This window comes from Paramormyrops kingsleyae, chromosome 6, assembly GCF_048594095.1.
Source record: "Paramormyrops kingsleyae isolate MSU_618 chromosome 6, PKINGS_0.4, whole genome shotgun sequence".
Classification (NCBI taxonomy): Eukaryota; Metazoa; Chordata; class Actinopteri; order Osteoglossiformes; family Mormyridae; genus Paramormyrops; species Paramormyrops kingsleyae.
The window spans coordinates 9,129,302-9,135,047 of record NC_132802.1 but is presented as its reverse complement, the minus strand read 5'-3'; positions in this window follow the sequence as shown (position 1 = coordinate 9,135,047).

Below are 5,746 nucleotides of genomic sequence, written 5' to 3'. Positions count from 1 at the left end.
ATAAGGTAAAGTGACCTGTTTTAGGTGTGTGTGTGGGGGGGGGGGTGATTCTTACGAATGGGTAGGTGGTAAAGAGAGCCAGCTGGCTGTCGAGTTTCCTGACAGCCTCAGGGAAGAAGCTTTTGCCAAGCTGAACCCAGAAGAACTGGCTGGGATGATCCTGCACCTTCTGGCCGACAGGAACAGGACATGAGAAAGGCTGTCAGAGGCTCTCAGGAATGAAACTGGGAGTTGAGGAGAACGGAAACTTTTTTGTTTGCCTTTTTGCTTCATGCCTAAGGGTAGTTACGTACTACTTAGAGTTATTTTGTGCTCTTTTGTGCAATTGGACGTTTCCAGCTCAGTTATGCCGTACTGCTAGAGAGGTCTTAGGGATATGGTTCCGTTGGTGGTGTCCCGCTATGTGCATTAACGTTCTGTTAACACCCCTTAACTGTGTGGGCATCCCGCTAGTCCCACATGTGGAGTAGTGCAGTCTGGCAGCTGGGATGGATTTGAAATGTAAGGTTTTGTTAGCTGTGGTGCTGGAAAGTTGGCAGATGAGAGGTTTTTCCATGTTCCCTCCTCCTTGCCTCAGTTTTCTAGTTAAGACTCTCATCCAGCCAATCACCTGAGTGGGAGCAATGCTAGGAAATGGGAAAAGTTACTGCATCTGCTTTTCCCGCTAAGGAGTCCTGAAAGGAGAAGTTATGTAACGATGGCTGGGGATTTCGGATAAACATCCATCTATCCATTCATCTTCCAACTACTTATACTGGTTAGGATTACGGTATAATCTGGACAGGATGGAATAAAAATCTTAACATTCTAAACTATTTTTAGAATTTAGAATATATTGCCGTTGTAACATGCACAATGAAACTGTGGGTTTTCCCACAATGCATCATGTTATAAAAGATAGATACAATTAAAATAAAAAATAAAATGAAAAACAAATAATGTATAGAGTTTAGCTGTAAAGTGTCAAGCTGTCAGTCAGTTTTTTGGGGGGTGGGGTTGGTAGATGGGTGCACGCATACGGAATGCTCCAGTAGGTGTTGAAGGGTGATTGTCTTTCAGTTTGTTGTGTCTTGCCTGGTTAAGATGACTGATGGCTTTGGGGTAGAAGCCACTTCTCAGTCTGGGAGTCCAGGACTCAGTCGTCCTGTAGCATATCTAACCAGTCATTAGCTTATGTGCAGATCGCTCTCTTTTCCTGTAAATACTGTTAATGGTTATTTTGGTGTGTGGTCTCTTTTATGTTATTCTGTGCGGTCAAGTTAATGTTGACTCCATGTAGATGGCATTTCTCCAGAACGTTCTGTCTTCTATAGAGGTTTTTTTTTTGCTTCCCAAAGGGTTATGTGATGATTGAGTCCAATGATCTAATCACTGATTATTCTCTTATTTACCTTCAACTTATCCAGCCATTTTGGTCTTGTGGGTTATCTTCTAACATTACCAAAATAAAATCATTTTAGTCCAGTCATTTGTACTAAAGATGAAAGTTCAGATTGGAACAAGAATCCACTGGATTGTTTACCTTGTGGTGCAGGGTATTCAAAGTAACTGCCAGTATTAAAGTTCAAAGATGTCAGTATTCTCCTTGTCCTGCTTCTTTATTAATCATTAAATTCATAGTCACAAAATGTCATATTTTGAATGACTTTGATTTCTGTGTTCTTAGAGATGCATCATTACTTGGTTAATAAGTTGCTAAGACCTTTATCTCATCTCTGATATTTGTGATAATTTACAATATATATCTCCTGAATCCTTTTCTTTTCAGGGATCATTCTAGGGAATTTTAAATTGTGGGGCAAAACAGAGGCCATAATTCATACAGTGGGTCCAATCTTATCATCAGCCAATGATATGTTTTTACTCAGTGAGTGACAGGGGAGGGGACACCCCGGGGGCCAATCAGGCTTCAGCTAGGTCCAGTGTCCCCATGACTCTGCCCCTGTCTATGTCCCTGTTTGTTATGGATTATTAATCCAAGGAGGCCAAAGTTGTCTATTAAGCCAATGTATTTGGCACCAAAGCTCTAAAGGTGGCTGCTATTTCTGGGGTCGTAAGCTTTGTTTCCTACACATTTAACCATAGTGCCGTCTTGTCAGTCGGAGAACTTTCCTCATACAGTAAGTGTCGTTACATTTTTTTCATTCTTTGCTGTAAGTGTGCATTCCATTTGGTTCTGCTTCGTCTTTGTTCCATTCACATTTACATTTATGAGGCCTTTGTCCAAGGAGATGTTCGAAGGTGACTCAAAGCTGGAACTTCTTTTTAATTTCACGTATTTTCTGAAAACAGGACATTTGCATGTTTATTTTCTTTCAGCTACTATTAATGAATATTATATAATGTTATATAACATGATGTATAATAGTCATTGTCTTTTGGTAGCTTTCTGGAATTTGCAGATCAATACTCTTAAGAAAATGATGTCTTTCTGGATTTTGACATCTGTAATTTCAGTTTCCGCTGTATTAACCGGTTTCATTATTTTTCCACTCATTTTGACCAGTTTCTTTCCCGGTTCTGTGCGTATGACTTCTCTGAATTCTGTTGAATCTAACCCTGGCGCTGTATCAAGGAGGGCCAGCATTTCCAATGGCTTTCTGATCTTTTCCATGAAGGCACCAGATAAATTCTCTAACTCGTTTCTTGGAAGTCAGTTGGCCTTGCTGTTCCTTTTCAGATTCACTTTGACTCTTGCACATAAATAGCTTCAGGCCATGTCTTTCATGTTTCAATTGAGCGTTTTCATTTTTCGTCACTGAGAATATAGTCAGCTGATGTCTGTGAACTCCATCAAGTGATGTCAAAGTGTAAAAATGGCGCTTTGATAGCATGAAGAATATATCAGCAATGATGTGTTTGTTGGACTCACAGAAGCTGATTAGTCACACTGCCGTTTTGTGTTTGGCCAACTCTAATTCCCACTTCTCATTTCCGAATTTGGCTGTCCACTGTCTCATCACCAGCAATACATCTTGTTTACATATTCTCTCTGTAGTCATAAAACCCTTTTCTTCTTTGAACCACATCAGGTGAAGAGTGGCATTCCAGTATAACTGTACTCGTGCAAATGGCACATAATAAAGGATAATTTAATTTCATTTTCAGCTGTTTGGATATGAGCCTGTACATTATAACTTCTATGTTGAAGAGATGTCCAGAAAATCAGATCGATACTAGTTTGTCATTGATGGAAGAGTATCCAGTTACAATCTTTCTGGTATGTTTCCTGACTATGAAAGCATTTTTCATTGTCTATTTCCCAAATAGTATATGGCCCATTTACCTGACTGAGAGCGTCCCGATCTGGTTCATTTAAGTTCGCCGATGCCTAAGATGTCGAGCTATAAATAATCCATTTTTATCTTTTCCACATCCAGCTTTCCTCGGCGGGTGCTCCGTATATTTTATGCTCCCACAGCAATCCCATTTTTGCAGCTTTAGATTTCCTTTTCCGGTATGGAAATGTCGGCGGTTGGACATTCAATAGGCTTTCATCCAACCACATCATAAACTTCGACATACTTCACGTACCACCAAGAATGCTTGGCCCTTCCTCAGCAACATGTCCAGTGGTCCCTCTCCCGGCACTATCTCCCTGCTCATGCTCATGTCCGGCTCTAATGTTTTCCTGGTAAGGTTTTCCATACCATCCACCACACAGTTCAAAATAGTGTCTGTTATTTGACCCATTTCACCTTGCTGAAGCTGAACTCTGCAGGCAAAATAGCTTCGCTGACACTGTTATGAGCAAATGTGCAAGATATCAGTGCACGGATAATCCTTGTGCATTTAATTTGTGTGATCTGAAGTAACACCGTTTAGCATGCACATGAAACACAATCAACAATAAGAAATTTTCAAGGCTGTTAACAGTTTATTAATTGTCATAATCATTAATTATTTATTTTTCTTATGTGAATGGATAATTTACAAACTGAACCGTTTTCCTTACATTCTTGTCTCACTTTAATAGTTAAAGAATTCTGATATAAATATCATATGCAGAGTTACGACTATAATTTCAGTCGAGTCACTGCTACTCCGCTCTGCAGCCGGCTGTTAATAATGCATGTTGACACATCATCAGTCACAGAATCCCGTCAGGTCATTTGAAGGCTTTCCCTTCTAAACCTCCTTCTGGTCCTGTCCCCCCCCCAATGAACTTTGACTGTTTTCTCTCTAGCAGGAGTGGGCTTGCACCCTCACCCATTTCAGTCCCATCTACTTTCTCCCCGTGATTAATTTTCAGTCAGCGGGAGGGACACAGAGGGGTGTATGTGTTGGATGGGGGGGGGGCATGACGTACCATGCAGCTGCACCAACGCGGGGGACACGCCCTGGGGGGTGCGCCTGAGTGCCTTTTGAGTCAATGATCTGACTTCTCCTGTGACGCGCTGGGACGGCAGCTTGCGAAGACACACATGGCTCCGCAGACATATAACCCTGCTCCCTTGTGCGTTGGGTGATTCATACAGCATGTCCCTGCATATCACCTTGGCTCAGAACGCAGCTCATTTCACTGTTTTTTATTCAGGCTGGGCTGAGGTCACTTTCACCAAATCACTCTGATAGCACTGAACAGTATTATAGTCACCCAAACAGGTTTATGTATTTCTCATAAAGCAGTGCTATTCAATATCATGCATGCTTACTTTAGTTTATACTGCCAATCGCTTAATCATATACATTTAAAGATATAATGAATTTCCTGCCAGGACCAATGAAATATATCCTATCTCTTTTGATGTCTGGTGGCTCAGCAGGTTAGGATGCTGTGCTGTGATTGGACGGTTGCTGGTAGCTGATAGGCCGACTTCACTGCTGGGCCCTTGAGCAAGGCTGTGTTTTTTTTTTAATGTTAATCTAAAGTTTCTCCAGGGACTGCCTGGCCCTGCTTTTTAAAAATGTATGTTACTTTGGATAAAAGCATTTGCCAAACAAATAATGAAATTTAAGTATCTAATAATGTAGTTATTGTGTCCTGTCTTGAAGAGCAGCTTAATAAATAGTCTGCTTTCACCCAGTGCATCTAACGCTTCGTTATCCTCCTTTGCTTTCAAAGTCGAATATTTTGTTCTGTTCTTGTGTCTGGTGCAGTTTTCTTGCTGTTGTACATCATCACACCGGGGGCTGCAGAGGATGCAAGGCTGGGCAGGTTTTTTTTGTAGGCCCCAAAATATAATTGCGAGTTAGCATCACATGACACAAAGGGTGTCGGGTGAGAAAGGGTAAGTTGGGAATGTGTTTGGGGTATGGTTTTAGGCCGTAAAAAGAACCCGGAGCTCGGCTGTGGAGGCTGTTTCAGGATGCCAGCGCATCTGGATCAGTACTTCCCATTCCGGTCCACGGGGACCCACAGATAGTCCACATTTTTGCTCCCTCCAGGAGCAATAATGTGGACAGTCAGGCAGGGGGTTGGGAGGGAGCAAAAACGTGGACCGTCCAGCGGTCCCTGAGGACCGGGTTGGGAAACACTGCTGTAAATACCTTCAATTCTGATCCAGTCAGTAGAGGATAAAGCCAGCTGACTGCAGGACAGCTACGCCTTTACATCCGTTTCGAGTTGATGTCACCTCCCATAAGTTATGCAGCCCAGCTGCAGAAGGTTATGATCTAAGTGGAAGATGTTCGTATTGCAGCCCTATGCTGCCCGCGTATAATCTGACCTCGCACGTGCTGTAAGTGTGTGGGTCTACATTTCGAATATCACGCAGAAAGGCAGACAGAGACATCCGGAAAAACA